The following is a 26314-nucleotide window of genomic DNA, read 5'->3' on the forward strand; positions in this document are numbered from 1 at the left end:
CATTGTCATCGATTGGGGAATCACTCTGGCCCTGAATGTCTTTATTGGCCAGGTCACTGGTAACAGGTGAATTGCCAAGACAATGGCGTGCAGGGAGGGGAGGGGGGGGAGAGGTTATGGGTGTAAGGCATTGTCCCTGCTTGGCATCTTGTAGAGGAATAGAGGAAGGTGTTCCGTGTATACGTGCCAAAATTCACTTGCAAAAATTGAAAATTGTGCAAATTAGGGACCTTGCAATGTTGCCGCGTTAATTCACATTGCCGGGACATGAGTGCACATCATGTGCGGACGTTAATTCACGTCGCCGGGACGGCACGGGTTAAGAGTGTCATCTTAGAATCCATTTCTATCTATCTACCTATTGCCAGACGTCTTAATCCTATATGGGGTGGCCACAAACAAATCGCCACCATGTCGCCCTGTTTCCCGCCATTTCATTGTTCCGCTCCCAGCTCACACCCCCCTCTCTCATATACCTCTCCACCCCATCCCTCTATCTCATCCTCAGCCTCCCCCTCCCTCTCCCTCCATCTCACTCACATACACTCTCCTCATCAGTCTCTCACTCTTCATCCACTCCACATGGCCAAACCACCTCAGTATGTTTCTCCTAATGTTTCCTGTCACATCCAAATCCACACCACAATGCTCCTTCACATCCTCATTTGTCAGCCTGTCTCTCCATGTGAATCCACAGGCTTCTCTCAAATAACTCATTTCCACTGCTATCACTCCTGACTAGTGTCCCTCCAACAATGTCCAAGCTTCACTTCCATACATTAGAGTTGGTATCACAATACTGTCATGTAATAACTTTTTCACTTCCATGCTCACTTCCGTTTCTAATCGCTGCTTTCAAGGAACCAGCAACCTTTCTTCCTTGTTGTACCCTTCAAGCACTTCACCCTCCAAACTTCTATCCTTACTCATAACACTACCTAAGTACTTAAATGTACTCACATTTTCCATTTCCACCTCATCCAACCTCATGGTACATTCACTGACTTCACTTCTCTCAAAAGACCATCACTTTACTCTTCCCTACATTCACCTTTAGATTCCGTTTCTTACACACACTCCGAAATTCATTTACCATGCCTTGCAGCTCCCCTTCGTCTTCACTTAACAACAAAGTATCATTTGCAAACAACAGTACAGGGAGTTTCCAAACACTGCCCCCTCTCATTAGGGCCACTCCAACATCCACTGCCCTAACTTGCATCTCTTTTATAACCCCATCCATGTACAGATTGAACAACCATGGAGACATGACATATCCCTGTTTCAACCCAACCTTCAAAGAGAAAAATTCACCCAGTTCACTATCCACATGCACTACAGCCTTAGCACCCTTATACATACTCTTCACAGCATTCAGCAACTTCCCATCTACTCCATATATTCTTAATACTTTCCACAATCCTTGTCCATCGACCCTGTCATATGCTTTCTCCAAATCCATGAAGGCTGCATAAAACTTCCTTCCCTTCTCTAAAAACTTTCAACTAAAGATCTAAGAATGAATATCTGATCTACACAACCTCTTCCCTTCCTAAAACCTCCCTGTTCTTCTCCAACTAATTCCTCTGTTATTTCCCTAACTCTGTCAATAAGCATCCTACCATATATTTTTCCTATTACACCAAGCAGACAAATGCCCTGATGAATACCACACACTTCTTTTTACCCTTTTACTTTGTACAGGGGAATAATTATACCTGCCTTCCAGTCCTCCGGGACTCTACCTTTCTCCCAGGCTGATCTGCACATCTTCCACATCCATTCTACTACTATTTCTCCCCCATGCTTCAGCATTTCACCACACACTCCATCAATTCCTGATGATTTCCCCATTTTGACTTTCTTCTACTCCCTGGGGGTAGGGGGGTTTGTCAAGAATACTCCCCCAGTATCCCTGCTTGTCGTAAAAGGCGACTAAAAGGGTTGGCGGAGGGTTAGTGCCCCTCCCCGGAAAACAACTAACTAAAAATACAAACAATAAGCCTCTGACAAGGACTGACCAAACGTTGACAACCAAGGACCGGACAAAGGACATTGCAATTGGAACGTGGAATGTAAGGGGAGCAAATGATGAGGTGAAAGAGAGAGAGATTGTCCAGGTGCTTGAGGATGCGAAAGTGGATGTATGTGGAATAACTGAATCAAAATGGAGAGGAGAAAGTGTGAGAGAATGGGAGTATGGATGGGGTATATGTGCAGGAGTAGGTGAGAATGAGAGGGCAAAGGAAGGAGTATGTATAGTTGTGAGTAAAAGATGGAAGAGGAGTATAAGACAGTATGGATCAGTTGGATCAAGGATTGTGTGGGTAAAGTTGAAAGTTGGAATACAAATGTGGGCGATTGTGTGTGTGTATGCGCCAACGCAAGATCGTGCTAGAAGAGTGAGAGAAGAGTTCTGGACAAATGTAGAAGTGTGCATGGAAAAGTTTGGAAGGAATGATAGAGTGTTTTTGATCGGTGATATGAATGGTAAAGTTGGGAATGTGAAGGTGGATGGAATAGTTGGTGAGTGGGGTGTGCCTGCTGAGATAGATGAGAATGGGAGTGCGTTAGTGGACATTTGTGCTGGGAGGGGGTTGGTGATAGCCAATACCCTCTTCAGGCATAAAATGATCCACAGGTATACATGGGGAGTGATGAGAAGGGTGGGTGGTGAATTGAGTGAAAGGAAGGCAATGATTGATTATGTGTGTGTGGATGAAAGGATGCGAAGATGTATATTGGATGCAAGAGTTTATAGAGGTTGGGGGAGTGGACTTTCTGACCACTACTTGGTGGTGGCCAGAGTTAAAGTTCAAGTAAGATGGAGGAATAGAAGAAGGGAAAGACGAGAGGAAGGAGTAGTTGCAAGGATAGTGGAAAGGTTACAAGAGGATGAGAAAAAGGCAGAGTATAAGAGAGAAGTGGAGGAATGATTGGGCAAATATGAGTTGGAGACGATGGGGGACGTGGAAGGTGTGTGTAGAATATTTACAAAAGAAATATGTGCAGCATGTGAGTGGTGTGTGGAAGGAAGAGAAGACGGAGGGGGGTGCAAGGAACAGCGTGGTGGACTGAAGAGGTGAAGCGGGCTGTGGCACAAAAGAAGAAAGCATACAATGAATGGATGAGAAATAGGGACGTGGAAGAAGTTGAGAGGCGGAAGAGAGAGTTATATGTAGAAAGAAAGAGAGAGGTGAAAAGATTAGTAAGAGAGAGTAAGAAGAGAGTGAATGAGGAATTTGGAAGGAATTTGAGTGTAAAGTGGAGGGACTGTAAGAAAATGTTCTGGAAAGAGGTAAAAAGAGTAAGACAGGGTGGAAGTGAAGTTAGCAGGGGAGTGAAAGATAAAAATGGTAGATTACTAGTGGAGAAGGGACAAAAAGTGAGCAGATGGAGAGAACACTTTAAGGAATTGTTGAACGTGGAGGATGGAAGTAATGCAAGTATAAGTGGCTGGGGAATGGCTGGGAGAAGGAGGGAGGTGAGAAGACAGGAAGAAATCAGTAGGATAGAAGTTGTGGAAGCAATGATGAAAGTTAAATCAGGGAAAGCCCCAGGAATTGATGGAGTGTGTGGTGAAATGCTGAAGCATGGGGGAGAGATAGTAGTAGAATGGATGTGGAAGATGTGCAGATTGGCCTGGGAGGAAGGTAGAGTCCCGGAGGATTGGAAGTCAGGTATAATTATTCCCTTGTACAAAGGAAAAGGGGAAAAAGAAGTGTGTGGTAATCATAGGGGCATTTGTCTTCTTAGTATAATAGGAAAAGTGTATGGTAGGATACTTATTGACAGAGTTATAGAAAGAACAGAGAAATTAGTTGGAGAAGAACAGGGAGGCTTTAGGAAGGGAAGAGGTTGTGTAGATCAGATATTCATTCTCAGATCTTTAGTGGAAAAGTTTCTAGAGAAGGGAAAGAAGTTGTATGCGGCTTTCATGGATTTGGAGAAAGCATATGACAGGGTGGATAGACTAGGATTGTGGAAAGTGTTAAGAATATATGGAATAGATGGGAAGTTGTTGAATGCTGTGAAGAGTATGTACGATGGTGCAAAGGCTGCAGTGCGTGTGGATGGTGAACTAAGTGAATTTTTTCTCTTTGGAAGTTGGGTTGAAACAGGGATGTGTCATGTCTCCATGGTTGTTCAATCTGTGCATGGATGGGGTAATAAAAGGGGTACAAGGTAGGGTAGTGGATGTTGGAGTGGCCCTGGTGAGAGAGGATAGTGTTTGGAAACTCCCTGTACTGTTGTTTGCAGATGATACCGTGTTGTTGAGTGAAGACGAACGGGAGCTGCAAGGCTTGGTGGAAGAGTTTGAGAGAGTGTGTAAGAAACGGAATCTAAAGGTGAATGTAGGGAAGAGTAAAGTGATGGTCTTTGAGAGAGGTGAAGTCAGTGAATGTACAGCGAGGTTGGATGGTGAGGAATTGGAAAATGTGAGTACGTTTAAGTACTTGGGTAGTGTGATGAGTAAGGATGGAGGTTTGGAGGGTGAAGTGCTTGAAAGGGTACAGCAGGGAAGAAAGGTTGCTGGTTCTTTGAAAGCAGTGATAAGAAACAGGGAAGTGAGCATGGAAGTGAAAAAGTTACTACATGACAGTATTGTGATACCAACTCTAACGTATGGAAGTGAAGCTTGGACGTTGTTGGAAGGACACAAGTCAAGAGTGAGAGCCGTGGAAATGAATTATTTAAGAGGAGCCTGTGGAGTCACATGGAGAGACAGGCTGACGAATGAGGATATAAAGGAGCGTTGTGGTGCTGATGTGGATGTGATAGGAAGCGTTATGAGGAACACACTGAGGTGGTTTGGCCATGTGGAGAGGATGGAGGGTGAAAGACTGACGAAGAGAGTGTATGTGAGTGAGGTGGAGGGGGAAAGAGGGAGGGGGAGGCCGAAGATGAGATGGAGAGATGGGGTGGAGAGGTATATGAGAGAGGGGGGTGTGAGTTGGGAGCAGGGGAGTGAAATGGCGGGGGACAGGGCGACTTGGAGGCGATTTGTTTGTGGCCACCACAAACGGGATTGAGGCGTCTGGCAATAGATAGATAGATAGATAGACTTTCTTCATTGCTTCCACAACTTCCATCCTACTGATTTCTTCCTCTCTTCTCACATCCCTCCCTCTCCCAGCCATTCCCCAGCCACTTATATCCATCAGCAGTCATCAAATGTGTTCTAAGAGTATGTCATTTTAGAACGTACTGTGGAAGCATTGTCATCAAATGTTTCAAGATGATGTCATACTACAACGTATTTGCATCAGCATTGTCATCAAATGTTTCAAGATGATGTCATACTATAATGCATATGCACCAGCATCGTCATCAAATGTTTCAAGATGATGTCATACTACAACGCATTTGCATCAGCATCGTCATCAAATGCGTTCAAAGATGATGTCAACTTAAAACACATTTGCATTGGCAGGGAAGAAAAACTAGCAGATGAAGCATTTATTTTAGGCCATTTGACAAAATTACTGTGGTTGCAATTCCTTCGTATTTACTGTGTTATCTGCAAAACAGCTGAGTGGTGAGTGAGGGATGGTGACGTCGGTCAAGTGGGGAATAAATGGCTAGGCTACAGCACGTATACACAACTGTGAGCAAGGGAGTTGTGATAACTGTACTGTAGGACACATCTTTCCAAATCATCTGTTCACCAATAACTGCTGAAGATATATTACTTTAATTAACTTTTCTGTTTGATCAATAAAATACTGTAATGAATGGTGGAGTAAGGTGGAGAGGCCTGCAATTGTTAAACAAGTCTGGAGTTCAGTCCACGTTTATGAAGGCTTACATTCTATACCCCTGGGGATAGGGGGATTTTCAAGAATACTCCCAAAGTATCCCTGCTTTTTGTATGAGGCGACTAAAAGGGATGGCGGAGGGTTAGTGCCCCTTCCCGGAAAACAGCTAACTAAAAAGACAAACAAGAAGCCTCGGACAAGGACTGACCAAAAGATGATAACCAAAAACCAGACAAAGGACATGGTACGGATCGCAACGTGGAATGTAAGGGGTGTGAATGATTAACCCCTTAACCGCGGGGCGTCACTTTCGTGATGCTTGGGAACAAGGGATCATACCGCGGGGTGTCGCTTTTGTGATTCTGTGTTATTTTGAATTCACCCGGGCTTCCAAGTGGGGGCTTGTATCATCTATCAGTACTGCCAATGTCCAACACTAGTCAGCACTCCTAATCTCATCTGTACTCCCATCCATTGTTGACAATTTAGCCATTTCTTCCCGTTCTTGACTCCCCTCCCTACCCCCCCTCCAATACACTATCCTCTCGCCTGCCCGGCCGTGCTACGCTAAGTAAATCTTCCCTGGAATTTTTCACAGATTTCATCCATTGAAATAAGCCCTATGCCCTATTCTTATACCAAATAATATATACAAGAAAGAAATAAGGTAAGTGAGAGTGCCATACACCTGGAATTGGCTAATTATCACCTGACAACACCTCACGTGCACTCGTTCGCTAATTTTCGCTGTTTTTTTCCCCTTGAAATATGCCATATAATCTATTTTCGTAATAAATACAGGTAGCTCGCACGGAACACGATCTCACGGAACGCGCTCGCAATTATACACGGTAAGGGCTTGGATACATATAAGACAACGTAAGATTAAAAAACCATTATGAAAACTACAAATTAACGCAGGAGAGGCCTTTGAAAGATCAAATCCTCGAACGTCACCGCAGCGCGCGGTTTGTTTTGATTACGTGACGATCTAGGCGGGAAATTATTCAGTGAGTGAGACATTCCAGAGTACAGTAGAACAGTATTTGTAAGTTAAATATTTACAGTACTGTACTGTTCTGGTAAGTTTATGTGCAACTTAAAGTACTATTAAATAACGTTAAAGCAAGAAATAAAGTCTTATAACCAGTTTACCTGTTAGGCGTCAGAATATTGCCTTTTTTATTTGTTCGTTTTTTCCACAATACTGTACAGTATTTGTAAGTTAAATATTTACTGTTCTCGTATGTATTGTACTTGTAAGCACTTAAATAAAGTTAAATCATTAAATAAAGCCTTGTAACCAGTTAACCCGAATTATATGATTACCCATGATCGGCGTCGGAATATTGCCTTTTTTGTTTGTTCGTTAAACTCTTACTGCACTGCTTTTCTACAGTACTGTATTTGTAAGTTAAATATTTACTGTTCTGGTATGTACTTGTAAGCAATTAAAGCATTAAATAAAGCCTTGTAACCAGTTAACCTGATTTATATGATTACCCATGATCGGCATCGGAATATTGCCTTTTTTGTTTGTTCGTTAAAGACTTATAATAAAAGAAAAATACATTTTTGTCTTGGTATCTTTACCTATTTGCTCAGGTTTGCTGTAATGGTTTGGATCATTTGATGCAATGCAACTTGTAGAAAACTGTGAATAAACTTTCGGGAAGTGAACGAAAATCTGGGACATGAGACTGACCTTGACTTCACCCCCTCATGTATCATCTGTCAGTTCACCACCAGCTATCGTGATGAGTGGATGTACGATTTTTTCGCTCGTGGCCATGCCTAACCACGCATAGGTACACCCATTATCTCGACCCAGACAGAAAATACAATCTTTTTCCTCCCTTGTAAAACACAAACAACCACCCTGTTTACGAGACAGCAATATATATTGCGAAAATAACAAGGTAAAATGATAAAGATGAACGTAAAATGATAGAGAAAGATGAACATGTTATGACAGAAGAAGTACGTTTTCCCCGTCTGTAAACGTATTTATTTCTGCTTTGTATCTGTATTCGTAATAATTAGACTTATTGTTAGTTCTGAAACTGCATTACGATTCTATTTTTAGCCATTCTCGTGGTGTGGGAGCTGGAAGTTGTGACACAACTTCCTTATTGCTAATCGGACTGACCCTCCACTTTATTCTCCCGTGGCAGAGTCTAGCCTTGGAGGACGTGCAGTTTTCTCATTTAGGACTGAAAATTCAACTCTTTCGCTCCCTTTTCCAAGCATGGGCACAACGATAACGTAAAAAATAACTCGAAACTACCATAAATATGTATCAAAAAGGTGAAAATGTATTCATAACATTTTTTTTTACAGCCATTCCTAACAGATTATGTACTGAAATCATTCGATATCACAGTACTACACTTCTAAGTTAAATATGTACTGTTCTGGTACGTACTTGTAAGTTAAAGCACTGGTACCAGTTAACCTGATTTATATGATTACCTATGATCGGCGTCGGAATGTTTCCTTGTGTTTACGTACAGTATTTGTGTGTTGAAGTTTTGCTCTGGAGTACTGTATTTGTGAGTTATAACATTAAATAAACCTTCTAACCACTTAAAGTGCTTTCTAGTGATTACCAGTGACAGATAACAGCAAAACAACACATTAGGGGGTCTAGAGAGCAAAATACGTAGTAGTTTAAATATACGCGATTTCGCACCTAACACGGCACAGTAGGAACGAAACCCACGTGTTCCGTGCGAGTTACCTGTATACATATAAGGAGGGAAGGGAGAAGCCTAAGTGATATTTACATTCACCTGGAACTACCTAATTTATAATGTATTGTCTAGATTTCCAGCCAATCATTTCAGTGAAATACATAGCTGTTTCAAGAGCTACGTTGGTAGTACTGAATAACCCCTATGTAGGCCTCAACCCGGGCCGGCCCTCCTTTATCAGTTCTCTCTCATCTTCCGAAGAGGAGGTACGGCTCATCATCTTGCTGACTTCAGGGCCTTTTTTCACCCCCATGCAAAGGGCCCTGTGACCTTTACCCCCTACTAAACCTCGTGTGGAAAGAGGTAAAGGGCTAACAATTGATAAAAGTGTGACTACGATCTTTCTATTGAGTAAAACAGTGCAAGTGGAATTGTAAATAATGTGTAAACAGCAAGTGAAAGTAATGAATGTAAATATACGTGAACAATGGAAAATAGTTTTATAAGTTACTTCAAGTGACAGTGCATAACACAGAGTAAATAAAATAGAAATGTAAATAACGTAAATAAAATAGAGAACGTAAATAGAAATGTAAATGAGTAGTATTATAAGAATACAAGTACATACCCTAGGAGTAATGAAAGTGAAAGTTTCACTATAGCATGTCTGAATACTATGAGTTATGAGAGTGAAGATGAAAGTGACATTCACTATCAATGCCAGTATACAGGACAAGAAAGTGAATGCTACGTATTTTACTGAAAGAAATTGAATCCCTACAGTGACAATAAACTAATACTACTGAAGGAAACTTATGGATAAAGACTGCAGATATATATAAGTGTTATATAGTAATAGAAATATAAAGTGTGAGGGGTTTTATGAATAATAAATGACAGAGTACCAAGAGCGAACTAGCGCAAGTGCGGCGGTCAGACGCACTCGTAATTTTCATTGCTTTCACAGAGTTTTTTTTTTTGGAGTATGGATCCCAAACTACTTGAAAATCATAGAGTAGTGTTTATAGTGTTAATATCTGGCTGTGGTAATCATATTACGGGTTGTCGGGAAGTGTAAAGTGGAGACTTCGTTACCCAACTTCAGAGGTCTCCACAAGTCCTACGGTAACTGACAAAGGCTCAACAAACATTCCAGGAGAAAGCTGAAGGTATGTGCCATAAGCATATATAATTCTAATATTCTAGGACTAATAACTGATTTTTGGCAAATATTTTTTGAGAGTCTGTCAGAGCCCGAATAACCCCGCGGCACACGCAAAACATCGGTAAACATGCCCGCGGTGCAGGGGTTAAGTGAAAGAGAGAGAGATTGTCCAGGTGCTTGAGGGTGTGAAAGTGGATGTATGTCGAGTAACTGAAACTAAATAGAAAGGCGAGAGTGTGAGAGAATGGGAGTATGGATGGGGTATATGTGCAGGAGTAGGTGAGAATGAAAGGGCAAAAGAAGGAGTGTGTATTGTGAGTAAATGATGGAAGACGAACATAAGAGAGTATGGATCAGTTGGGTCAAGGATTGTGTGGGTAAGACTGAAAGCTGGAATACAAATGTGGGCAATTGTGTGCGTGTATACGCCAATGCAAGATCATGCAAGCAGTGTGAGTGAAGCGTTCTGGACAAATGTGGAAGTGTGCATGGAAAAGTTTGGATGGAATGAGAGAGTGTTTTTGATTGGTGATATGAATGATAAAGTAGTGGTTGTGAAGGTGGATGAAGTAGTTGGTGAGTGGGGTGTGCCTGGTGAGACGGGTGAGAATGGCAGTGCGTTAGTGGACATTTGTGCCGGAAGGGGGATGGTGATAGCCAATACCCTCTTCAGGCACAAAATGATCCATAGGTATACATGGCGAGTGATGAGATGGGTGGGTGGTGAACTGAATGAAAGGAAGCCATGACTGATTATGTGTGTGTGGATGAAAGGATGCGAAGATGTGTAATGAAGGCAAGAGCTTATAGAGGTTGGGGGAGTGGACTTTCCGACCACTACTTGGTGGTGGCCAGAATCAAGATCCAAATAAGATGGAGAAATAGCAGAAGGGAAGGGCAGGATGAAGGAGTAGTTGCAAAGAGAGTGGAAAGGTTACAAGAGGATAAGAAAAAGGCAGAATATAAGAGAGAAGTGGAGGAACGATTTGGTAAATATGAATTGGACCAGATGGGGGGAAGTGGAAGGTGTGTGCAGGATATTCACAGAAGAAATATGTGCAGCATGTGATGTGATGTGTGGGGTGAAGAGATGGAAGGGGATGCAAGGAACAGCATGCTGGAATGAAGAGGTGAGACAGGCTGTGGCACAAAAGAAGAAAGTATACAATGAATGGATGAGAAATAGGGGTGTGGAAGGAGCTGAGAGGCAGAAGAGACAGTTATAAGTAGAAAGGAAGAGAGAGGTGAAAAGATTAGTAAAAGAGAGTCAGCAGCGAGTGGATGAGGAATTTGAAAGGAATTTGAGTGTAAAGTGGAGGGACTGTAAGAAAATGTTCTGGAAAAAGGTGAAGAGAGTAAGACAGGGTGGCAGTGAAGTTAGTAGGGGAGTGAAAGATAAAAATGGTAGATTACTAGTGGAGAAGGAAGAAAAAGTGAGCAGATGGAAAGAACACTTAAAGGAATTGTTGAACACAGAGAATGGAAGTAATGCAGGTATAAGTGGCTGGGGAATGGCTGGGAGAAGGAGGGAGGTGAGAAGACAGGAAGAAATCAGTAGGACAGAAGTTGTGGATGCAAAGGAGGAAGCCAAATTGGCGAAAGCCCCAGGAATTGATGGAGTGTGTGGTGAAATGCTGAAGCATGGGGGAAAGATAGTAGTAGAATAGATGTGGAAGATGTGCAGATTGGCCTGGGAGGAAGGTAGAGTCCCGGAGGATTGGAAATCAGGTATAATTATTCCCTCGTACAAAGGAAAAGGGGAAAAAGAAGTGTGTGGTAATCATAGGGGCATCTGTCTTCTTTGTGTAATAGGAAAAGTGTATGGTAGGATACTTATTGACAGAGTTTGGGAAATAACAGAGGAATTAGTTGGAGAAGAACAGGGAGGTTTTAGGAAGGGAAGAGGTTGTGTAGATCTGATATTCATTAATAGATCTTTGGTGGAAAAGTTTCTAGAGAAGGGAAAGAAGTTTAATGCAGTCTTCATGGATTTGGAGAAGCATGTGACAGGGTGGATAGACAAGGATTGTGGAAAGTATTAAGAATATATGGAGTAGATGGGAAGTTGATGAATGCTGTGAAGAGTATGTATGATGGTGCTATGGCTGCAGTGCGTGTGGATGGTGAACTGAGTGAATTTTTCTCTTTGAAGGTTGGGTTGAAACAGGGATGTGTCATGTCTCCGTGGTTGTTCAATCTGTACAAGGATGGGGTAATAAAAGAGATACAAAGTAGGGCAGTAGATGTTGGAGTGTCCCTAGTAAGAGAGGATAGTGCTTGGAAACTCCCTGTACTTTTGTTTACAGACGATACTGTGTTGTTAAGTGAAGACGAAGGGGAGCTGCAAGGCTTGGTGGATGAGTCTGGGAGTGTGTGTAAGAAACGGAATCTAAAGGTGAATGTAGGGAAGAGTAAAGTTATGGTCTTTGAGAAAGGTGAAGTCAATGAATGTACAGTGAGACTGGATGGTGAGGAAATGGAAAATGTGAGTACACTTAAGTACTTGGGGAGTGTGATGAGTAATGATGGAAGTTTGGAAGGTGAAGTGTTGGAAAGGGTACAACAAGGAAGAAAAGTTGCTGGTTCCTTGAAAGCAGTGATAAGAAACTGGGAAGTGAGCATGGAAGTGAAAAAGTTACTTCATGACAGTATTGTGATACCAACTTTAAAGTATGGAAGTGAAGCTTGGACGTTTTTTGGAAGGACACAAGTCAAGAGTGAGGGCAGTGGAAATTAGTTACTTAAGAGGAGCCCGTGGAGTCACATGGAGAGACAGGCTGACAAATGAGGATATCAAGGAGTGTTGTGGTGTGGATGTGGACGTGATAGGAAGCATTAGGTGGAACACACTGAGGTGGTTTGGCCATGTGGAGAGGATGGAGGGTGAGAGACTGATGAGGTGAGTGTATGTCAGTGAGGTGAAGGGGGGAGAGGGAGGGGGAGGCTGAGGATGAGATGGAGGGATGGAGTGGAGAGATATATGAGTGAGGGGGGTGTGAACTGGGAGCAGGGCAGTGAAATGGCAAGAGACAGGGCGACGTGGAGGCGATTTGTTTGTGGCCACCCTGTACGGGATTAAGGCATCTGGCAATAGATAGACAGACAGAAATAATATTTAAAACAGACTTACAATGTGCATTTTGCACTGCCACAAGACACTGCAACCAAGTGTGTTGCATCAGTTGGGTGTGTTTTAGGTTATTTCAATGGAAAAATGTTAGTGTGTCCCTGGATAAGATTGGTATTGTATAAACTGCAATGATATAGTCTATGTATGATTATATACAGTAATATCGGATACTCAAGAAAAATCAATAACTGGGAAGGTAAATTCCCAAAGCTTCTCAGTTAACTGGGATTATACTGTACTGTGACACCAACTCTAACATGTGCAAGTGAAGCTTGGACCCTGCTGGACGGACACAAGCATGGAAGCAGTGGAAATGAGTTATCTGAGAGGAGCACGTGGAGCTGCATGGAGATACTGACTGACAAATGAGCAAGTGAAGGAGCATTTTGGTGTGAATGTGGATGTGACAGAAAACGTCAGGAGAAACACAATGAGGTGGTTTGGCCATGTACCTCGGATTGCCACCACTGGAAGGGTAGGGCTGGCGGAAAAGGGTCCTCCTGGTCGACATCAAGTGACTGTGCCGACAGCAGATTTTGCACACACTGTTCATGATTGTCCGCGAAGAAGTGCGGGTTCAGCCTTATATTTCACTAAAGCATTTGTGGTCTAAGTACCAATTTGAATTCCATTCACTTCTTTCTCCAGTTATTATCCTCTCTAGCCCTGTTCCTCACAGAACCCCAAATCTCTTCCTCTACTGAAATATCTCCATTTTGTTTTCCTGGTTACTAACTCCTCACAAACTTCTGTAACAAGGGTGGCACCTGTTGTTATATCAAATCTGAATTTGCAGCTGACACTTGTTTTGAACTTCAATTCAACTAATTTTGATTATTCACTATATAAGCTAAATTATCTAAATACAATAACCTCTCAAATAACCCGAGGGTTAGGCTCCTGGAGAGGTCACGTTAGTTAAAAATGCTTTATTTAAACATAATTTCCCATAATAAACAATGGTAATATTGGGGGTTACATTCCTGGACTCTGGGAAGGTCCACCCATTTGGGGAGCTATGCTACTCTAAACTTAAAAGCAACAATAGCAATTTGAAAGAACAGTATATTTGGGGAGAAATAAACAATATTTAAGCCCTAGTTAGGCCGAAGCGTTGTTTACTTCTCCCCAAATGCATACTGTTTTCGTTTTTTATGTGGATTCTCTTTCAATTCTGCTTCATTCACGGCATTGTGAAAGTTCCTTAACATTACTAATGCATTAGTAGGTCATAAAAACACTACAGTAAAAGCAACATTTTCATTACAGTAAGTAGGTCACAAACAATATCAACACACAGCCTCACTTCATCTATGCATCACTCGTCGTCTGCTGCTGTCCCTCCTCCCCCCTCTCTCCACCTCCTGCCGCTCCCCCCCCTAAATTTGTTGTCCCTCCTCGCTCTGCTGTCCTTCCTCTTCCTCTTCTTCTGACTCCCATGCTACTGGTGATGAAGGTAACTCGTCTTCTTCATAAAGTACTGCTCTATCTTGGTCTGAGTGGTTTTCTTCTTTCTGTTCTGCTGCATCAAGTTGTAACAATTTAGATCTGTCATCACTTTCCTGGTCAAATTTTGTCCAAAAATGAGCCAAATTGCTCAGAATGGGGCCAAACTTCATTTTCGAATAATATAGTTTGAATAAAACCGGTTTAAGCAACAGGCAAATAAAAAATTGTATTTAGGCATAAACTGTCACACACAGTCTATCAGCTCGGGACTGTCCAAGGCGCGCGGGGCTAATTTGAAACCATCACGTACGTGTAAATTCGCGTTAAATTGAGAAACCTTTGTTAGTTAAACATATCTCCATAAATATTTGCTCGTGTTAAAACAAAAACGCGTTTTTTAATCTCACGTTAGTTAAGAGGTAACTGTATTACCAAATATATCTTTGTCGTTTATTGCTCCCAAAATGCTTCTTCAGAATCCAGCAGATCAGACTCCAGATCCACACATCTGGTTAACACTGCCCTCACGCTTTGCAGTGAAATTACCATTTTGGACGACTTTAACGTTATGTAGAATGGTTATTGCATTCTAGGACTGACGATACTGGTCTAGAAAGCGAGCTGTTTGCTGAATCATTTAATCTCACGCATAAAACAACCAACCACAATACCCGATAATCCTGACCAAAACCCTGTCTCTTGGATCTATTCCTGATAAATAATCCAGATCAATAGAGGACAGAAGAACTGTCACCACTTGGTTCCTCCGACCACAACCTCATCAAAGCCTCATTAGTCAGTTCCCCCAAACATCCTTGTTCTGAACCTGTCAGGATGACTAGATGGCACTTTGACTGGGCAGACTGGGTTAGAAATTATCTTGCTAATATTCCATGGCAGTCTTTCTTGTCCAGTGACATAAATTCTACCAAGTCCCACATTAATGACTTAGTACAACATGGTATGGAATCATTCATACCAAGTCAAAATTTCACTAAAAGATTGGACTCTCCAAAATGGTTTGACAGTAATTGTGTCAGAACAACAACCCAAAAGTCATTGCCATATAACTCTTACTTAAAAAAAAAAACACCTGAATCATTCAGACAATTTAAAATTGCTATTAACCATGCAAAAGCTTTAATAATTATCACTAAATCAAACTTTCTTCACAACCAAGTATCCAAATTATTAAACACTTCTAATGACAATAGAATATTCTGGTCAACTCTCAATTCTTACAATAGTAACTTTAACAAGTCATCACCCATTCCCCAATACTGTACATTTGCCAGTAATTCTACTTTAGAGGAAGTCAGCCAGAACGTCCCTGTACTAAAACTTGGCTCTCCAGAAAATGCTTCACTTAAGATACACACTAAATATGTAAAATCCATTCTAGACAATTTACCAATTAACAAAGTTCCAGGTCCAGTTGGAATTCCTTTTTGTTTTGAAAAAGTGTTCCCATGAACTTGCTCCTGTTCTTGCTAAATTACTCAGACTATGCATACATGTCTTCATTCCCGGTTCTTGGAAAGATGCCAATATCCATTCGATTCCAAAGAAAGGAAGTTCCTCTGACCTCTCTGATTACAGACAAATAGCTATCACATCTTCCTTGATAAAGTATTTGAGATTGTAATTAATACCCACATAGTGAATCCAACAACTTAATTAGTGATAGACTTTATGGTTTTCATCACGAAAGATCCACTATTGATATACTCAATCTCCTGACTCATACTCTCCATTAGTCAACTGACCAACATGGAGAAACTCATGCAGTAGCTCTCGATATTTCTGAAGCTTTTGAGTGAGTGTGGCACCATTCCCAGCTATCCAAACTCCCTTGCTAAGGCCTAACATCTTCTGTTCCTCGGATTTCCTCACATCTCAGCGACAGAGAGATAAGAGTTAAAGTAGATGATGTATACAGGCATTCCAATTTTCACTCGATTAATGCCACCATGTCACAAGGATCTCTTCTGGCTCCAACACTATTCTTCATTAATATTAATGATCTATCTGTCACCCATAATTCCATCCATTTAGATGCAGATGATTAAACACTTCACAGTTCATTCACACTAACACCCATTAACAAAGTTCTATATCTCTTGCTCACAACTCAGTACAGCCATCTTCATAAATCAAGATTTATCTAACATCACTGAATGGAGATGAAATAGCATTGTCTCATTTAATATGCTATTAAAACCAAACACTGTACATACAATTTACTAACAGACAGATACTGCCTGATTCCTATATTACCTTCAGTGCTATGAATATTCCTATCTCTAAAAGTATTGAAATTCTCAGCATTTCACTTAACACCCTCAGCTGGACCTCTCATGTTACATCACTTGCTAAAACCGCTTCAAAGAAACTTGGATTATTGTACAATTTGTAACTTCTTCGCTGACGAGCAGCTACCTGTAATTTACATAAGTCATGTGCATTCTCAACAGGAATACCGATCACCCTTGTGGACTGGATGTGGAGAGGTAGCACTAAAACAACTAGACAAAAATCAGAACAAGGCTGTCAGAATTATTAATAACCCTACTATTACAAATAAAATACCTTCCCGTCCAGTAAGATGAAATGTCGCCTCCTTTGCATTACATTACTTTATAGATACTTCTATGACAAATGCTCAGAAGTTGCATCCATTGTGCCACCTCTCCAAGCCTTCCCCCACACTACACGAGCACCTGGTAGCACTCATACCGCAGAACTTATTCCAATCAGAATTATTTTATCCCCTGAAATGCATCTCATTGGAACTCACTTCCCTACAGTGGTTTCTCCCCAACCTTTAACCTGTGACTGGTCAAGCCCAACTGTTACAGATTTTTTCAACCATGTATAACAGTTTATTTATTATGCAGGCACTTTAAGCAGAGATTTTAAAATGAAGATATAAAAATTGAATCCATCAAAATTCATGAATATCATTTATTTACCTGCATCATGTCCATTTGCCATATTACTAGTAAAGAATACACTTAAGGCTGAATCGGAATTGGGAAATATTATCACCGACTTCACAACCCTGGCTGACGGTAATACATCTTCCCTTAGGGTACTCATCACTTTCATACACACCACCCTACCCTTGAAAATACTGCAGGTCCTCTGATTACAGTAATCCCTCCAAGATCTGAAGTAACAGAGCCAAAGGCATGTCCAGGACTTGAGAAAAATGTCCCTGGACAAGTACTTATGGACCCCAACCCAACCTAACTTCAAAGCCACCTAAATAACTCCCTACCGGAGAGGCACAGCACCTATTTATGACCCTATGCACACAAACAATGGACAGAAACCATGAAATAAATGAAAAGGAACCAAAGGATGAGAAATTAAGAAGTATGGAAAATATTTAGCAGTGTACAGGGTACTTACGACACATCCATGGCCATCACGAAAATTAACCCACTTCCTCTATGGCATAAGAATGGTGAAGGTGTACTTGAAGCATGTACAATAAACCAGTGTTGTGCTGCACTTAATTCTTTGCACTGTGAATTATAATTGTTTAACACTGCACATTCCGTTCTTGCTTGTGCCTGGCGTGTTGCACTCGGCACTTAAACCTTTGCACTCTGAATTCTAATTTCTTAAAACTGCACAACACTGTAAATTCCCATGTGGTCTAGTGGCGAGGTATTGCAGTTTATTCACTGTTTATTCCAAAAACGAGCACGTGGGGAGCCGTGGCGACAACCGTGCAGTCACGACGGTTGGTAGGCAGGAAGTGGGGAGGATGCAGGGGCACTCCAACGGAAGTCAGAGGAATTACCCGCCAAAACACAGTTGTTTGTCACAGAATGGCAAATTTAAAGTAGGGATGAACAAATTTTTTTTTTTTTCTTTCATTTTTTTTTTTTTAGTGCCCAAATACCAGAGCCCAAAATGTCTGGGACTTGGGCATCTAGGTTTTAAAGGGATTACTATATTCTTCTCACCATAAACCATGTTTCTTTAACCTCATGTTCTATATTGCCATGTTTACATCAGGCATGGGGCGACTACAGGGGTACGGTAATCAATTACGATTACGATTACTTTGCAAACTTCAGATTACAAGTACGATTATGATTACAGTAAAAATAAGAGTAATCAATTGCGATTACATGAGAAGTAATCATGATTACAATCATGATTACATGTACTGTTATGCACTATATAATAATGAGCACGTTCCTTTTGTACTTGACATTGATTAAGTAAATAGATGAAGTTAGTTTTTAAAAGCAAAAACATTGTCCCGTAATATAAAACTGAGATTTTCCGGGGATATATATCTTATATGCAAATAATTTTAATAAGAATTGCCTGTGTAAAGAAGAACATAGGGAGAAGTAGACTGCAGCACCAGTCCAGCAGGGCAGTGGTCCCAAGGTGGATGGAAAGCTGATGACAGGGAGAGCTGGAGCACCCGTTTCATCAGCCCTCGGGACTAGTTCCTGACCATCCCACTTTGCTGAACAATTTCAGTGTCTCCTTAACACAGAGAGTAGGCCAGCATGCTCTCCAATACAAGTTTCTCTATCAACACCAAACTACATGCACAGTACACACTACACTTCCTTCTCAAAATTAAAAGTAAAATGGCTTCTGCAAATCTGGCTTCGGAGTCCCCAGGGAGGGGGGACCATAAATTCCCCCGCCATCAGCCCCTCTCCCGGTGATGACTCCTCGACTTGTCTGGAACCACTGACTCGCTTCTTCTTCATTTCTGCAACATTCGTGTCATTTCCTCTAACTTTCTCTCTGTTGAACACCACCTCCTTCACTAAACCTCACCTTCTCTTCTTGACAGAGACTCAGCTGTCTGAGGCAACTAACAGCAAACCCTTTTCTATTTCCTCCTGCTTTCTCTATACTCTTTTCAAATCCAAATGTGGATGTTGTGTATATGTACACAACGATTTATCTTGTTCTCGTGATCCTGAACTTGATTTTTCTCAATTCTCTACTCTTTGGCTTCGACTTTCCTGTCATTCTCTGACTAAATATATCTGCGCTGTTTGCTTATCCCCTGATTCTACTGACTATCAAAAATTCTTTGACTATCTTACTTCTATGATGGAACACATTCAATCCATTTCTCCTTTCACTGAAATCTCCATTCTAGATTTCAATGTTCACCACCACCTTTGGTTCTCCTCTCCTTTCATTGATCCACCTGGTGAACAAGCCTACATCTTTTCTATCCTTAATGACCTACAGCAGCTTGTACAGCACCCTACCCGTATCCCTGACTCCCTTGGAGAGAGCTCCAACATACTTGACCTCTTCCTTACAACTAATCCTTTTGCTTACACTGTTAATCTTTCCTCTCCATTGGGCTCCTCTGATCACAAACTTATTAATTTAACCTGTCCTATCACTCCGGTACGGCCTGTGGACCTCCAAAGACACGTCGTCTGTGGCACTTCGGAGCTGCAGATTGGGAAGCCTTCAGGCAGTACTTCTTTGATTTTCCCTGGAATGATTATTGCTTCCATGGCCGGGAGCCATCTGAGTGTGCCTTGCATATTACGGAGGTTATTCTCTCGGGCATGGAAGCATACATTCCTTTCTCATATCCTTTAACTAATGCAAGAAAGCCTTGGTTTAATCACGCTTGTTCTAATGCTGTCCGCAACAAGAAGAGGGTCTATAAAAGGTACCAGAGCCAACCCACCCGTGGATCACATCTTGTTTATGTTTCTGCATGGAATCATGCTAAGTCTGCTCTTTGCTCTGCTAAAAATAATTTCATCCGTACTAAGTGCTCTCAACTCTCCGACTCGAATTCTTCCTGCTCCTTCTGGCACCATGCCAAAAACCTTTTTAAACAACTTTACCTCATCATCTTTCCCTCCTCTTTTCTGTTCTGATGGCTCTGTAGCTATTTCTTCTATTGATAAAGCATATCTCTTCGCTGAAACTTTCTCCTCCAATTCCACCTTAGATGAATCTGGTGCTGTTCCTCCATCACTTCCCCCCTCAGACTACCTCATGGCTGACATTAAAATTTCTTCAGCTGATGTATTTTCTGCCATCACTGGCCTCAGTACTAACAAGGCATATGGGCCTGATGGAGTCCCTCCTGTTGTCCTCAAGAACTGTGCTTCATTGCTTACACCCTGCCTAGGTAAACTCTTTCGCCTTTGTCTGTCAGCTTGTACCTTTCCTTCTTGCTGGAAGTTTGCTCTCATTCAGCCAGTCCCAAAGAAGGGTGACCGTTCCCATGCCTCAAACTATTGTCCAATTGCTTTAACATCCTGTGTTTCAAAAGTTTTTGAGTCAATTCTTAACAGAAAAATTTTAAAGTATCTTTCCTATTACAACCTTCTTTCTGATCGTCAGTATGGGTTCCGTCAGGGACGCTCCACTGGCGATCTTCTCACCTACCTTTCAGACTCCTGGTCATCCTCCTTTCGGGACTTTGGCGAAAGCTTTGCCATTGCACTTAATATCTCAAAGGCTTTCAATCGAGCCTGGCATAAATCTTTAATTTCCAAACTGCCCTTTTACAGTTTCTATCCTTCTATCTGTGCCTTCATCAATACCTTCCTTTCTGGTCGTTCTATAGCTGCTGTTGTAGATGGCCATCATTCTTCTCCTAGATCTATCAACAGTGGTGTTCCTCAGGGCTCTGTCTTGTCACCAACTCTCTTCCTTTTATTCATCAACGACCTTCTAAGCTGTACATTTAACCCTATCCACTCGTACGCTGATGATTCCACCCTTCACCTTTCCCTTTGGTTCCTGCAATGTCCATCTCAGCAGTTACTTCAACAAACAAGGGATGAGGCTATGGCACACCTGATGTCTGACTTGGCTTGTATCTCTGACTGGGGTAAAAATAATCTTGTTGTTTTTAATGCATCAAAAACTCAGTTTTTACACCCATCAACCCGACACAATTTTCAACAGGAGTACCCTGCATCATCCTTGAACAAGCTTGGGGTTTCATTCACTCGGGACTTATCTCGGAAAAATCATAGTGCATCTCTTGTAAAATCTGCATCCAAGAGATTAGGTGTGCTAAGGCAACTCCGAACCTTCTTTACCCTTGCACAGTTGTTGACTTTATACATGGGTTTTATTCGCCCGTTTAGAGTACAACTCTCATGTGCAGGGAGGCTCCCCACATAGAGCTCTTATCAATAGGCTGGAGTCAAAGGCTTTTAGTCTCAACAACTCTCCTCCTTTTACTGGCTCCCTTCAACCTTTGTCTCTTCGTCACACTGTTACATCTTTATCTTTTTTCTATTGCTACTTCAATGGTCACTGCTCCTCTGAACTGTCTGCTTGCATCCCTCCACCACTACAACGGGTGCGTAGCACCTGCCTAGCAACAAATTCTCATCCCTTTTCTGTCCAGCTCTCTAATGCAAGAGTTGACCGTTACTCCCAGTCTTTCATTTATGCAACAGGTCAACTCTGGAACTGTCTCCCTCTGTCTGTATTTCCTACTTCCTATGATCCACGGTCTTTTAAACACAGTGTGTCCAGGCTCTCTTTTTTATTGTTTTTGTTTTTTCTTGGAAGAAACACATTGTGGGCTCGGCCTTTGGTACCTCCTTTCTTGCCTTAACAAAAAAAAAAAAAAAAAAAAACTCTGCAGAAGCTATGGCAACTGTTCATCCATCCATCCATCATCCAATCCTACACTGCCCCATGAGGAGCGTAGAAGCCCGGGGCTAGGCTGTTGGTCCTGACATTTAAGATGAGAGTGACCAGCCTCACTCATCCCTGAGTGGCATTACATGAGCAATAAACCCCAACCACCCTTTGGATATAAACTTTCAATGGCTCAATCCGATTGGAGTGCAATAATTACCCACTAAACCTCCAGGCGACTGTTACTCTGGATAAAAATATACTGTACAGTGCTATATCCGGTAAGCTGTTCCTTTATTTTTTTGCCAATTTGCAATAAAACTGTGTTTTAATAATTCAAGCACTGAGACTTTTCTTCATTTTGCCCTTGCCCCTTTCATTCTATTAACTTTTCTACCAACTGAGATCTTCTCAGGTGATATTATTCTAGCTCAGGTAGGATATTATATGGAAGCTTCTAAGTTTCATTCATTCATTCATTCATTGCCAGACGCCATGTATCCCAAACGGGGTGGCCAAGGGCTTAGAGTTAATTGTTTTACAGGGAGGGGCACTAATCCTCCACCAACCCCAATTGACACGTAGGGAGAACGTTATGCCAACAGCATCTGGTGTTCCCAGGCGGTCACCCATCCAAGTACTAACCAGACCCAACGTTGCTTAACTTCGCTGATCGGACGGGAAGCGGTGTACTCAACGTGGCATGGCCGTAATTCACTTTTGTTTTCATATTACCTATGGACTTTTATGGTGTATATTTGACTGTTTGACACTGAACTACAGTATTTTTTTTCTTAACAAGTATTTGTGGAAGAAGAACTTATCTGGGGCCTTGTAATCGGTAAAGTAACCATCATTACAATTACAATAAGAGAAAAATCAATTACGATTGCGATTACTTTGAAAAAAAAAAAGCCTAGGAATCGATTACGATTAAGATTACACAAAAGTCTGTAATCAATTACAATTTTTTTTTTTTTTTTTTTTTTTTTTATGTGTCCAACTCTGGGCAAAGGCTTCAGGGCCTATATCTCGGGGGCAGTAGCCTATCCCAAGGCCCAGTAGTCCTCCTACATCTCCACATGTCACCACTTCGGCACTAACACCCACCGTCCATATTGAATACATGCTAGGGCTGTCTCATACAGGACTGGTGTATTGGTATTAGCGGGGGTATTTTTACGACATGTCGGCGGATCATCTGGTAGATCAGGAAAATCTGCTTTTTATGAAATTCAAATCCTTAAACTGTTCCCTGACCCAGCCAGGATTCGAACCTGCGTCCATCAGGACTGCAGGCTGCCTCTCTACCGATTCAGCCACCGCCTCCCCCTTACCCATGTCTGGTTTACATAATACAGTTCCTGGATATTTAAAACCATCAACCATCTCAGGCACTCTCACCTCCCATTTCCACCCTGCAATACATTCCACCCCCCAATTGTCCCCCACAGTACAACACAATTACTCTCCACAAATACATCACATCACTAACTTACCCAACATCATCCTGGATGGTGATTTCAATGTCAAGGCATCGGCCAGGCATGTAAACAATACTGACACAGACAGAGGACTGGTACTACAATCCCAGACAGATCATCTTTTCATACTGAATAATCTCCATCAACTTACCCATATCCCACACCAAGCACTCTTCCTCCCATCATCCCCAGACATCACCTTCTGTTCCCCAAACTTTGCCCCCCCCCCCCCAAACAACATCATGGAGAGTGGTCAAAACCCTTGGATCTGATCACCTCACAATCATCATCACTACCAAAACGAGAATCACCCCAGCTGGCCGCAGACATATACACTAATTATAAGTGAGCCAACTGGGAGGCCTTCACAACTGAAACAGAGTAACATTTCGAAACATTAAACAGTACACCCATCACAAACATCAACACTGCTGTGCACACTTTCAGTACAATTATACAAAACACAGAGAGACACATCCCTAGAGGCAACAGAAAGGGACACAACCCCAACTTCACACCAGAATTTATAGGCCTCTTCAGACAACGGGACACACTACAACACTCCCCGACACCCCATACACAAGACACTGTACAACAAATACAAGAGCTCAACACTCAAATAAACAATAAAATATCAGAACAGCAAACACCAACCTGGAAAAATTATCTCCAGATACTTGACTACAAAACACACATCAGCAAACTCTACAAAACACTAAAGAGCATCACACTATCTAACAGCAACACTACACAATCACATGCTGCCATCACAAGAACAGACACCATACCTTCAAAAAAACAAACTAACTCTCTCATCAATCACTTCTCACATGTCAGCCACCTAAACCCCCATCACAATGACTGACGTATCATCCGACGTAAGAGACAGTTCCCCAAAGACCCAGACTATGCACCTTTCACTTACAACCAGACGAAGCACATCATTAACAAACTCAAGCACTCATCTGCCTGTGGACCAGACAACATAAGCAACAGTCACATTAACACTTTGGACCACAAGGCATACAAGCACTCACCAACATATCAAACTACGCAATACCCAACGTCTGGTAGCATGGCATTATCATCACTATCCCTAAACCCAACAAAGACCCCATGTTACCTTCCTCACACCGCCCCATCACACTCCTCTGCACCCCCTCCAAAGTCACTGAATGACTGGTACTACAACTAGTTACACCTCACACCCCTCTAGCCCCATCTCAACATGGCTTTAGGCTGCTGCACTCCACAAACACCCTTCTTACAGACCTTAAACAGAGAGTTTTTGATGGCATCAAGTCAGCTAGGCCACCACACAGAACACACCTAGTCACACTAGACATTAGCAAAGCTTTTGATGCCCTCCCCCGCCACAACATCACAAACAAAACATTCAACACAAACATGCACAATAACACAAAAACATGGCTGGGAAACTACTTAGCAGGCAGATGTGCACGTATACCATTTGCTGGTCAGAGTTCGAACATCAGAAACTTCACAAATGGCGTCCCCTAAGGATCTGTTCTGTCCCCTACACTCTTTAACCTATACATGCAGAACATACCCACACCCCACACAACAAAGATACACATAGCTTCCTATGCAGATGATATAACACTCACATGTACACACCAAAATGCAAACACACCTGCACACATCCTCCAACCTCACCTCAACACGTTTAATGAAAGGTTCACCACAAGCAGGCTCAAAATAGCCCCAGCCAGATCTACAGTGACCCTTCTCACAAACTGGTCAGCAGAACACAGTCACATTCCACACTTCACCATAAACAACACTCCCCTACCACACACACACACACACACACACACACACACACACACACACACACACACACACACATAAAATCCTTGGTGCAACATAAAGTACATCAACATCATTTAAACAACACATCACAAACATTAAAAATAAAATAACACCAAGACTTAATGCCCTGAGGTCACTTGCCCATACAACATTTGGACACAACAAAGAAACCACCACCACATTGTACAAACAATATATACGTTCAGTGATGAATTATGCAAGCCCTGCTTGGGCTCCTAACCTCACTAAAACACTCTACAACACTCTACAGACCATACAGAACAAGGCCCTAAAAATAATCACAGGCTGCACAGCCACTACACCTACAAACCACCTACATCAAGAAACCAAAATCCTCAAAATCAAGGATCACCTAGACATTAGAGGCACTCAAATTCTCACTGCAGCCTCCACAAACCCACAACATCCACTACACTACATGGCAACACACCCACACACACACCAAGGAACATCAAAACAACACCCAGTACACGATATACACAAATCCTGTAATCTCTCCCCACTCGCCCGCCCCAGACCAGCTTCCAGAAGCATATCCATACTCAAATCACTCGCCGCTCCATTCAGTCACTTAACATGCAGCTGCATGCACGGCCTCCTGATATCCACCCATCTGAATCCTAACTCCCTCGTGAGGACAACGTCCACCTGGCCAGGCTAACATGTGGGCATCATCCAGCCCTCTTAAGTTACCAGAAGAGGGTGGATGACTCCTTCGCTGATGCATGTCAAGAATGCAACACAGCACCCCATACTATTAAGCACATTATGGAAGACTGCATTGCACACAATCACCTACGCCAACAATACAACATACACTCCTTGAGAGTTCTGTGGGAAAGCCCGGTCTCAGCCATGGCATTCCTTAGGGATTCAAGGCTGTTCGGCCAGACTCCCTAGGGAACACATACTACTACTACTACTACCCTGCAGTTCAGTCTACCTCCTATCTCTGTCCGATACTGCATGCTACAATGTCATATACATTCCTTGGAAATATTATTATTTTGTTTTTGCTTGGACTCACTTTCAATGATATTTTTAGCAAACTTGATCACTGCTCTTTGTGAATGACTCACTTTCTGCCATCAAAATAATACAATCATCAAACAAACCAACAATTTCTATATACTAACAATTAACTCTAGTTT

The 26314-nt window shown here is 42.0% G+C and overlaps 1 protein-coding gene and 1 non-coding gene across 2 annotated transcripts in view; both read right to left on the reverse strand.

Annotated features, from left to right (window-relative positions):
• The window catches only part of LOC145405306 (1-acyl-sn-glycerol-3-phosphate acyltransferase delta-like), a 122163-nt gene that overhangs the window by 61038 nt on the left and 34811 nt on the right, over positions 1-26314 (reverse strand). The gene's annotated exons all lie outside the window — the stretch shown is intronic.
• LOC145405407 (5S ribosomal RNA) lies at positions 22422-22540 on the reverse strand. Its single transcript, XR_013898359.1, has one exon. It is a non-coding gene; the product is annotated as a 5S ribosomal RNA (ribosomal RNA).

This window comes from Coenobita brevimanus, chromosome 66 (assembly GCF_032717465.1).
Source record: "Coenobita brevimanus isolate Jiangsu-jjx chromosome 66, ASM3271746v2, whole genome shotgun sequence".
In the NCBI taxonomy this organism is placed as follows: domain Eukaryota; kingdom Metazoa; phylum Arthropoda; class Malacostraca; order Decapoda; family Coenobitidae; genus Coenobita; species Coenobita brevimanus.